Raw genomic sequence first — 11,865 nt, 5'->3', positions numbered from 1 at the left:
AACGCGACAGAGAGGAAGGGCGTGAGTGTGGCGGCGTCTATTTCATTTCGCACGTGCGCGCACCACGCACGATCAGTGAACTTTGTTCGCGCGCGAAATGTATCGGGATTTTTTTTTGTTTAAGAAAAAAAAAACCCTCGCCCATTATCAAATGTTGTTCGCCGAGTGTCGCTTTCTTCCCAAAGGTCCCCGGGGTGGGGGGGGGGCGGCGAAGTGGTGAGCGCACTGCGTTACCAAAATCCCCAGCTACGTTTGAGCGTAATTCCCGACCACGGCTACCATCAGTGGCATGGGAATTTGTGAACCGGTCCTGCGTGCCCCCTCTCCCTCTCACCCCTACCCCCTTCCTCCTCCACCAACCCAGCATGTAGAGAGAGGGAGAGATACAAAACATGCTTATATACATTCAATTTCAACTGTATCGTCTGAAGATCGAATCAAACCGGCGACCTCTGGAGTGCAAGTGCAGTTGCGCTATTACCACCACCACCACCACGGTAGCATCTACTTCTATACGTGTATACTTTTAGACTTGAGAAGGGGGGTTACATTCGCGTGAGCTCTGATGACCACTGGTGGAGCCATAAACTGCGTTATGTAATGTTGCGTTACCACTCACGCACATGCCACGCATTCTTCAACACTCAAGTTCGTCTGTGTGTGTCTGTGTCTACGCACTGTGCTGCAGTTTCGCCTACTGTGAAAGGTTGAGCGGCGTGCGATTAAGACACCACGGAAGACGCCAACGTCCAGAATAAAAAGAAAAACCTCGTTCGAGACCCAACCATCGCACACCACCGGGCTTTGCCATTCCTCGAAGACGCCGGGAGAACCGTCGAACGCATTAGAACATTTCGATTTAAAGCTTTCGTAACTGCAGGGATTCATCTTCTTGGTTCTTTCGGTAAAGTCACGTAGAATGGAAATAATAAAATAATAAAAATAAAACAATAAAATAATTCTCACGACGTTTCGGCCACAACGCAAGCAGTCTAATCGACAGACCTGTTCTTCACCTGAGGACGGCTGCTTGCGTTGTGGCCGAAACGTCGTGAGAATTATTTTACTATGTTTTATTTTTATTATTTTATTATTTCCATTCTACGTGACTTTACCGAAAGAACCAAGAAGATGCATCAGAACATCATTGAACGGGCCGATGCGCGCGTCTTCATGAATGGAAAATGAAAGAGAGGCCGGAGTAGCGAAATTGTGGCCATGCGACCAAAGATACGGACCACAGAGTAAATCCCACAGACACGTATAGAGAGAGCTACGAAGCGATACATTAGTTGACCATGAACATTTAGCTCATGCACATATTGCCATACGGAAGAATATAACTCCGGAATGCACCCGATCTTGTCAGATGTCAAAAGCTAATAAAGATTTGTATTTTACCACAAACCATGGCTCAACTAAGTGGTTTATTACGTGGAAACGTAGAGTTGACAAATACTCTAAACGCGTGTTTCTAAATAGTGGAGGGAAATTCCGTGACCACGGGGAGAGAGCATGCACATTTGAACATACACAGCAGGCGTAAGGGTGGGAGAATCGAACCAATGACCTCCTGTATACCAGACGAGGTAGTTAACATCTCGCCACCGAACTACCAGGCGAGGTAGTTAGCTAAGCAAGAGGTGAGCCCTGTATAGTGTTAGCACAGATGGGTGATCATCTTAGGTATTGTAGGTTGCTGCTGGAACTACGTTGGTATAGCAGAGGGCAGTGTAACAACATGTTGTTGTACTGCACATCTATGATCTTTGCCTTCATCATCCGGCACCGACAACTCAACCTGCGTGGACAAGTACGATCCAATAACTCTCACGATCCGCACGACGCGAGGAGGCCCTCATCCAGCAGTGGATTGACAAAGGGCTGGAACAAAGACAAAGACCCCCCGTATAACCATAACAGATTGTTGGGGCAAGTGCTCTTAGCGAGCACCGATGAAGGCCGGAACGGTACACGAGGGGGGTGGTGGCCGGCACCACTCCCGGTCGCCTTTGTCTCCCTAGTGGCGATGTCTACACACCGTGCCAGGTACTCATTTGAGGCTGAGTCGACCTAGGGTAAATTATAACACACATGCTTGTTGGAAAACATTGATACGCCGTTTGGCCGCTGGCCCTTATGGACTTGAATTTCGAGCTGGGATATGCGATTAGTTAAGAAATTGATTGCCCTACCGATTATCGGTTCGATACCCCGACTAATCGGACAGCACAAAATAATTGTAACACGTCTTACCCCCGTTCCTACCGGTGCTGCGGAACGGGAGGTGTGTGGCTGGGCTCAATGGCGGAGCCAGGATTTTCAGGTAGAGGGGGGGCAACCCCTCCAGCAATGAGAAATGATAGAAAAGTTGTTAGCAAGTAAGGAGTTGTTAGTGAGTAAGGAGTTGTTAGTAGGGAGTTGTTAGTGAGTAAGGAGTTGTTAGTGAGTAAGGAGTTGTTAGTGAGTAAGGAGTTGTTAGTAGGGAGTTGTTAGTGAGTAAGGAGTTGTTAGTGAGTAAGGAGTTGTTAGTGAGTAAGGAGTTGTTAGTGAGTAAGGAGTTGTTAGTAGGGAGTTGTTAGTGAGTAAGGAGTTGTTAGTGAGTAAGGAGTTGTTAGTGAGTGAGGAGTTGTTAGTGAGTGAGGAGTTGTTAGTGAGTGAGGAGTTGTTAGTGAGTAAGGAGTTGTTAGTGAGTGAGGAGTTGTTAGTGAGTGAGGAGTTGTTAGTGAGTGAGGAGTTGTTAGTGAGTGAGGAGTTGTTAGTGAGTGAGGAGTTGTTAGTGAGGAGTTGTTAGTGAGTGAGGAGTTGTTGGTGAGTGAGGAGTTGTTAGTGAGTGAGGAGTTGTTAGTGAGTGAGGAGTTGTTAGTGAGTGAGGAGTTGTTAGTGAGTGAGGAGTTGTTAGTGAGTAAGGAGTTGTTAGTGAGTGAGGAGTTGTTAGTGAGTGAGGAGTTGTTAGTGAGTGAGGAGTTGTTAGTGAGTGAGGAGTTGTTAGTGAGTGAGGAGTTGTTAGTGAGTAAGGAGTTGTTAGTGAGTGAGGAGTTGTTAGTGAGTAAGGAGTTGTTAGTGAGTAAGGAGTTGTTAGTGAGTGAGGAGTTGTTAGTGAGTAAGGAGTTGTTAGTGAGTAAGGAGTTGTTAGTGAGTGAGGAGTTGTTAGTGAGTGAGGAGTTGTTAGTGAGTAAGGAGTTGTTAGTGAGTGAGGAGTTGTTAGTGAGTGAGGAGTTGTTAGTGAGGAGTTGTTAGTGAGTGAGGAGTTGTTGGTGAGTGAGGAGTTGTTAGTGAGTGAGGAGTTGTTAGTGAGTGAGGAGTTGTTAGTGAGTAAGGAGTTGTTAGTGAGTGAGGAGTTGTTAGTGAGTGAGGAGTTGTTAGTGAGTGAGGAGTTGTTAGTGAGTGAGGAGTTGTTAGTGAGTGAGGAGTTGTTAGTGAGTGAGGAGTTGTTAGTGAGTGAGGAGTTGTTAGTGAGTAAGGAGTTGTTAGTGAGTGAGGAGTTGTTAGTGAGTAAGGAGTTGTTAGTGAGTAAGGAGTTGTTAGTGAGTGAGGAGTTGTTAGTGAGTAAGGAGTTGTTAGTGAGTAAGGAGTTGTTAGTGAGTGAGGAGTTGTTAGTGAGTGAGGAGTTGTTAGTGAGTAAGGAGTTGTTAGTGAGTGAGGAGTTGTTAGTGAGTGAGGAGTTGTTAGTGAGGAGTTGTTAGTGAGTGAGGAGTTGTTGGTGAGTGAGGAGTTGTTAGTGAGTGAGGAGTTGTTAGTGAGTGAGGAGTTGTTAGTGAGTAAGGAGTTGTTAGTGAGTGAGGAGTTGTTAGTGAGTGAGGAGTTGTTAGTGAGTGAGGAGTTGTTAGTGAGTGAGGAGTTGTTAGTGAGTGAGGAGTTGTTAGTGAGTAAGGAGTTGTTAGTGAGTGAGGAGTTGTTAGTGAGTAAGGAGTTGTTAGTGAGTAAGGAGTTGTTAGTGAGTGAGGAGTTGTTAGTGAGTAAGGAGTTGTTAGTGAGTAAGGAGTTGTTAGTGAGTGAGGAGTTGTTAGTGAGTGAGGAGTTGTTAGTGAGTAAGGAGTTGTTAGTGAGTAAGGAGTTGTTAGTGAGTAAGGAGTTGTTAGTGAGTGAGGAGTTGTTAGTGAGTGAGGAGTTGTTAGTGAGTAAGGAGTTGTTAGTGAGTGAGGAGTTGTTAGTGAGTAAGGAGTTGTTAGTGAGTAAGGAGTTGTTAGTGAGTGAGGAGTTGTTAGTGAGTGAGGAGTTGTTAGTGAGTAAGGAGTTGTTAGTGAGTGAGGAGTTGTTAGTAAGGAGTTGTTAGTGAGTGAGGAGTTGTTAGTGAGTGAGGAGTTGTTAGTGAGTAAGGAGTTGTTAGTGAGTGAGGAGTTGTTAGTGAGTAAGGAGTTGTTAGTGAGTGAGGAGTTGTTAGTGAGTGAGGAGTTGTTAGTGAGTGAGGAGTTGTTAGTGAGTGAGGAGTTGTTAGTGAGTGAGGAGTTGTTAGTGTGTAAGGAGTTGTTAGTAAGTAAGGAGTTGTTAGTGAGTGAGGAGTTGTTAGTGAGTGAGGAGTTGTTAGTGAGTGAGGAGTTGTTAGTGAGTGAGGAGTTGTTAGTGTGTAAGGAGTTGTTAGTGTGTAAGGAGTTGTTAGTGAGTGAGGAGTTGTTAGTGAGTGAGGAGTTGTTAGTGAGTGAGGAGTTGTTAGTGAGGAGTTGTTAGTGAGTGAGGAGTTGTTGGTGAGTGAGGAGTTGTTAGTGAGTGAGGAGTTGTTAGTGAGTGAGGAGTTGTTAGTGAGTGAGGAGTTGTTAGTGAGTGAGGAGTTGTTAGTGAGTGAGGAGTTGTTAGTGTGTAAGGAGTTGTTAGTGAGTGAGGAGTTGTTAGTGAGTAAGGAGTTGTTAGTGAGTGAGGAGTTGTTAGTGAGTGAGGAGTTGTTAGTGAGTGAGGAGTTGTTAGTGAGTGAGGAGTTGTTAGTGTGTAAGGAGTTGTTAGTGAGTGAGGAGTTGTTAGTGAGTGAGGAGTTGTTAGTGAGTGAGGAGTTGTTAGTGAGTGAGGAGTTGTTAGTGAGTAAGGAGTTGTTAGTGAGTGAGGAGTTGTTAGTGTGTAAGGAGTTGTTAGTGAGTAAGGAGTTGTTAGTGAGTGAGGAGTTGTTAGTGAGTGAGGAGTTGTTAGTGAGTGAGGAGTTGTTAGTGAGTGAGGAGTTGTTGGTGAGTGAGGAGTTGTTGGTGAGTGAGGAGTTGTTAGTGAGTAAGGAGTTGTTAGTGAGTGAGGAGTTGTTGGTGAGTGAGGAGTTGTTGGTGAGTGAGGAGTTGTTAGTGAGTGAGGAGTTGTTAGTGAGTAAGGAGTTGTTAGTGTGTAAGGAGTTGTTAGTGAGTAAGGAGTTGTTAGTGAGTGAGGAGTTGATAGTGTGTAAGGAGTTGTTAGTGTGTAAGGAGTTGTTAGTGAGTAAGGAGTTGTTAGTGAGTGAGGAGTTGTTAGTGTGTAAGGAGTTGTTAGTGTGTAAGGAGTTGTTAGTGAGTAAGGAGTTGTTAGTGAGTGAGGAGTTGTTGGTGAGTAAGGAGTTGTTGGTGAGTGAGGAGTTGTTAGTGAGTGAGGAGTTGTTAGTGAGTGAGGAGTTGTTAGTGAGTGAGGAGTTGTTAGTGTGTAAGGAGTTGTTAGTGTGTAAGGAGTTGTTGGTGAGTGAGGAGTTGTTAGTGAGTGAGGAGTTGTTAGTGTGTAAGGAGTTGTTAGTGTGTAAGGAGTTGTTAGTGAGTAAGGAGTTGTTAGTGAGTGAGGAGTTGTTGGTGAGTAAGGAGTTGTTGGTGAGTGAGGAGTTGTTAGTGAGTAAGGAGTTGTTGGTGAGTGAGGAGTTGTTAGTGAGTGAGGAGTTGTTAGTGAGTAAGGAGTTGTTAGTGTGTAAGGAGTTGTTAGTGAGTAAGGAGTTGTTAGTGAGTGAGGAGTTGTTAGTGAGTGAGGAGTTGTTAGTGAGTGAGGAGTTGTTGGTGAGTGAGGAGTTGTTAGTGAGTGAGGAGTTGTTAGTGAGTGAGGAGTTGTTAGTGTGTAAGGAGTTGTTAGTGAGTAAGGAGTTGTTAGTGTGTAAGGAGTTGTTAGTGAGTAAGGAGTTGTTGGTGAGTGAGGAGTTGTTAGTGAGTAAGGAGTTGTTAGTGAGTGAGGAGTTGTTGGTGAGTGAGGAGTTGTTAGTGAGTAAGGAGTTGTTAGTGTGTAAGGAGTTGTTAGTGAGTAAGGAGTTGTTAGTGTGTAAGGAGTTGTTAGTGAGTAAGGAGTTGTTGGTGAGTGAGGAGTTGTTAGTGTGTAAGGAGTTGTTAGTGAGTGAGGAGTTGTTAGTGAGTAAGGAGTTGTTGGTGAGTGAGGAGTTGTTAGTGAGTAAGGAGTTGTTAGTGAGTGAGGAGTTGTTAGTGAGTAAGGAGTTGTTGGTGAGTGAGGAGTTGTTAGTGAGTAAGGAGTTGTTAGTGAGTGAGGAGTTGTTAGTGAGTGAGGAGTTGTTGGTGAGTGAGGAGTTGTTAGTGAGTGAGGAGTTGTTAGTGAGTGAGGAGTTGTTAGTGAGTAAGGAGTTGTTGGTGAGTGAGGAGTTGTTAGTGAGTAAGGAGTTGTTAGTGTGTAAGGAGTTGTTAGTGAGTAAGGAGTTGTTAGTGTGTAAGGAGTTGTTAGTGAGTAAGGAGTTGTTGGTGAGTGAGGAGTTGTTAGTGAGTAAGGAGTTGTTAGTGAGTGAGGAGTTGTTAGTGAGTAAGGAGTTGTTGGTGAGTGAGGAGTTGTTAGTGAGTAAGGAGTTGTTAGTGAGTGAGGAGTTGTTAGTGAGTGAGGAGTTGTTAGTGAGTGAGGAGTTGTTAGTGAGTGAGGAGTTGTTAGTGAGTGAGGAGTTGTTAGTGTGTAAGGAGTTGTTAGTGAGTGAGGAGTTGTTAGTGAGTGAGGAGTTGTTAGTGTGTAAGGAGTTGTTAGTGAGTAAGGAGTTGTTAGTGAGTGAGGAGTTGTTAGTGTGTAAGGAGTTGTTAGTGAGTGAGGAGTTGTTAGTGAGTGAGGAGTTGTTAGTGAGTGAGGAGTTGTTAGTGAGTGAGGAGTTGTTAGTGAGTGAGGAGTTGTTGGTGAGTGAGGAGTTGTTGGTGAGTGAGGAGTTGTTGGTGAGTGAGGAGTTGTTGGTGAGTGAGGAGTTGTTAGTGAGTGAGGAGTTGTTAGTAAGTAATGACTTGCCCTTTGCTTTTTATTCGACGCGTGTGTGGCGATGGCGCAGCCATCGATCGAGGGTCGAATTCGAACCGCGTTGTGTGATCGGCATCGCGCTCGCTGAAGGTGAATGCCTTCAGGCAAGTCGTGTGCTGTATATGCAACTGCGCACAATTCTGAGTCACTTTTAACTGCTTTGCCGTTACATATTGCCAATTATGGACTCAGACTATTGTCCTATCATCTCATAGAGTCCCTGGCATGTAATACTATACTACACAGTGGCAGTGGGGGTCGCAAAATACCGATGTATTACTAATAAACCCCAATGATCCGATCGAAATGAGGGATTTCGATTGGATCATTGGGGGAGGGGAGGGGGCACGTGCCACCCCACCCCCCACTGGCTCCGTCAGTGGCTGGGCTTTGTGACGTTATTGACACGATCACCAGCTGCGTGACGCTGTTGCGTGGCACGATGTGGAGGGCGGTGTCGTTATTTTTTAAATGGGTTCGAGCGATCGATTTACAATGTTTCATTCCAATTAATTAACTTAATCGACCAATAGTCCCAGGTCAAATCTCAGAATAACTCAATATTATTATATGTTCTATGAAGAAGGGTAATTGCCAGAAACGTTACTCATTAAATATTTTTTTAATGCCACAATGTTCTTCACGAATGTGTTGATCTTTCTTATTTGTGCACCACTGCCATTGCAGCAGCGCAATAATCTGTTGAACATAACTGTTTTGGTCTTAAAGCAGAGCCTAATTGATGCATCTATACCGAGGTCTGTCCGTCTCTCAGCAGCCACTGGAGTCGCTGGCCGAAGAAGATGATCACACGTGCGGTGTCTGTGAACTGCGGGTGAAGCTAATTGTAGGGGGTCACACGTGGGAGTCACGTGCCACGCGACGAGCGGCGATTTGCGCGCGGGCTGGCGTCGAGTCGCGCACCGCTGCAGTGTGCTGCGTGCAACGAGGGCTATTTAAGGATAATCTCACACCGAAACAAAACTAAAACACCTACATCGAATTGGTCCCTCCGCGATGGCTTTTCGACTTCGCTTCTAATGAGTGCATGGTGCGATGTGTAAACATCGCCACTCGGGAGACAAAGGCAGCCGGGCGTGGTGCTAACCGTGCACCCCCCTCGTGCGCCGTGCCGGCCTTCATAGGTGCTGAATAAAGGCACTTGGCCCAACAGCCTATCAAGGATATCAGGAGGGTGGGGTGGGGGTGGGGTGGGGGTGGGGTGGGGGCGATCTTTGTCTTTGCGAAGATCGGTTGGGGGTGCGGGCCTTGTGAATCCAGCCTTTTGGAGGCGATATCAATCACACCGCATCAACCGCAGCCGTAAACATAACCGCAACGTAACCACACCGCAACCACCAACTTGCACCGCGACTAAATAACCCCATTTAAAAACCATAACGACAGCCAGCAAGCAGGCAAGCAGCAAGCAGGCGGACATCCCGACGCGGAGGGAGACGTTGCCAGCACGCAGTGATTTGGCGTTCATCGTTTAAGACGAGACGCATTCTACCGGGGCAGGGTACCGTACGCATTGTGCGACGACAGAAGGGCTCCCAAAAGCCAGACTTCACAGAACTGCTTGTGAGATGCCTTCGAGTGACCTTTTAATAGGCACGCACGCACGTACGTACGCTTGAATCGAGTGACTCGTGTGACTCACACTACCACCCCTCCCCCTCCTCCTCCGGGTCGATGTTGTGAGTCGATTATCTTTCGTGACTCATTATTGGAAACCTCCGACGTCTCGTTTGTGTCGTTTCTCGATTAATTTCGGTCTCCTTTGTACATCTTTGTTCACGGCCATTAGTCGAACATCATAATGTAACCTTTTGCATGCTCTGCTCACACGCGTGATAGCGTGGCAGTATGAAGAATCGACGTTTAACAGCTAGATACGATTTAAACGTATAACGCGCACAGAGCTGCGGTCGTACTTGGAAGCTGTGCGATTCCAAGTGTTATTGTACATTTCGACTCGGAGAGACTGATGACAGTCTCTCTACAAGTTAAATAAGCAAAATGTACCCGCACAGCGTCCTGACATGCGGTTCCACGTAGTATATTCTAAACACAGCCACAGGGTTCCGTACGGTATAGACGCACATTTAGCTTGTGCAACATAAATACGCTGCTCACGAGACGCCATGCAAGTCCACATTTCAGGACATTGACTCACACAGAGACTCGGACTCACAGACTCACCGACTTGGCCGAGAAAATACATTTCCCGACGTTTTTCCTGTACAGCGTGTTGATGAGATCGCTATCGGACGCTACGTAAACCAACATCGTATTGCATTGAATAGCAAGACAACACTCATTGGGACATCTGAATACTGCATTTTTAAAATCCACATCGGCATTGTGCTGCGCACTGCGTTCATGGGGAAAAACCCCTTTATATTTCGAGCGACCAAGTGCAACGAGAAACGAATCCCTCAATGTTACTCCTCCCCGGTCCCCACGTGAACCAACACCGTGTCGCAGAGACGGATTATAATAATCCGGGTTGTAATAATTCTAAGAATAATCCGCCTCCAATGGTGCGGGTGCACGGTGAGCGCGTGGAGTTCACGGCGGGACGGCCGCTGTAACCACACAGCGGGGCTCATCAATCACTGGGGCCGCCGATGAGTTCACTTATCCTGCCGAGTCCGGAGATATCCAGCTCCTTACACAATGACACACACGCACAATTATTCGTGCAGGAAACCGAGCAGACGGTGCGTAAACTAGACAGCGCGCCCTGGGTCTGAGATGCGTATCTGCGGTGACACACCCGGATCGCGCCCTCGACGGATGTGCGTGGAGGTGTCATGGGAGGCGGTGGCGTTCTGCGCTACAAACCCGGCCACCCGAGTTTGATGCCCGATCACGTCCGACATCAGTGACGATATGAGATGATTATATTAGCCGACGATTGTGCAATACGCGTGTGTTTGTATCAGCATGTGTGATATTCCAGACTCCCCAGTATGTGCACATGTGTGGGAAGCGGTATTGTCGCGGTTAGCGCGCTGCGCTAAAACCCCCGCGACCAGAGTTCGATTCCCACTCACGACCAACATCAGTGACGATTATCTGAACCGGTCCTGGGCCTCCCCTAGGTGGACTCAACCTCAAAAGAGTACCTGGTGCGGGTGTGTAAAATCATCGCCACTGGGGGAGACAAAGGCGGTCGGGCGTGGTGCTGGCCACCCACCCTTTCATGTACCGTACCGGCCTTCATAGATGCTCGCATAATGCACTTGCTCCAAAAGTCTGTACCGTGGGTATTTTCTTTTCTCTGTAATGCATCTGTGTGCCGTGTAATTTATCAAATACGTCAGTGATCGTGGCCTTCCATTCAGCGCTATGACTCAAGAGCTTTGCAGCAGATATTCCCAGTTGCATCCAATAGTTCAAATTGATTCTTGACTTAATTCGCTGCCTTCCCCCGCCATCTTCTAACAAACAATTTCAATCATTCGACCCATAACACATGGACCTGTCCCACAACCACCTGCCAGCAAGCCTGAGGTCTCAAAGTGTACCTAGCATAGCACGCGTGCCGTGATGACACCAGTGCCACTTCGTGGCAAATGACGGTCGTCGTCGGAATTTAAGTGGTGGTGCAGTGGTTCGTGCTCTGTGAACCCACAAATGCACAGTTCAATTTGTGTCCATGGCTAACATCAGAACCTGGCCTCCCCGAGGTCGGCTCAGCCTTAAATTAACATCTGGTACATTGTGTAAACGTCGGTACTGGAGAGACAAGGTGGCCGGTCGTGATTCTGGCCAGTCCGTCATAATGGTCGCTCTAAGAGGCCCTTTGCAGTGAGATGTGAGCAGGCAGACTAACAACCAGAAAGGGGAACCATATATATACAGTTGAAAATAATCGTACCCAATTAGTGCAGTGAAGATGCGTGCAATTATTTGGGTAAATATTTCGTACGCGGGCCCAGTCAGAAGTGGTCTCATCTGGCCGCGTGGCCGTATGAAAGTCGCGGGCAGCTTCCAGCCCAAGGACTGTGGGTTCCCCCACCCCTCTTTCAACAGCGATCGCGTCTTCGTAGAATGGGGAGGAGCTCGCTTAATCACCGAGTGAGGGATTGCGAGATCAGGAGATGAACCAGCAACCTCTGTGACTCACTGCAGACGGTGTCAGTCACGCCACAACAAAGAGACGACTCCACGACTCCCGGACTCGGTTAGGTTTTCTTCGGGTGTCATTCACGCATAAACAAATGGTCGAGATTGCGTTGGCAATAGTTTTTGCGTAAGTACATGCACATACACCTTTTGTCAATCCACTGCCAGACAGGGCACTCTCCAGAGCGTGCGGCTCGTGCGGGTTACTTGACCATACTTCACCGCACTTGCCATGGGTTGGCGGTGCAGAGGGCGGCGCGGGCATCAATGTGGCAGCATCGAAATACAGTGGATACACAAAAGGGCTTGTACATGTACCAGCCACACACACACTCACTCCGCTCCTGTCGCGCACGTTCAACATCTCCTTTCAAGGCATGTGGGAATCAATGTATACATTCGAGAGCAAGGGCCCAGAGACCCATGTTTGCCAAGGGGACCCATAAAGGACGTTGAGGGGGGGGGGGTCACAGTATATGATTTGCATCACTGCTTAATCATGGGATGGGGAGGCGCAGATCAGATGCCCCCTCCCCCCGGACCGGTCCGCATGTTCCCACGTCCATGCTCGTGTGATGCGGGGGGTTG

The sequence above is a fragment of the Lampetra fluviatilis genome, chromosome 1 (genome assembly GCF_964198595.1).
Source record: "Lampetra fluviatilis chromosome 1, kcLamFluv1.1, whole genome shotgun sequence".
In the NCBI taxonomy this organism is placed as follows: domain Eukaryota; kingdom Metazoa; phylum Chordata; class Hyperoartia; order Petromyzontiformes; family Petromyzontidae; genus Lampetra; species Lampetra fluviatilis.
This window is presented reverse-complemented; position numbering follows the sequence as displayed.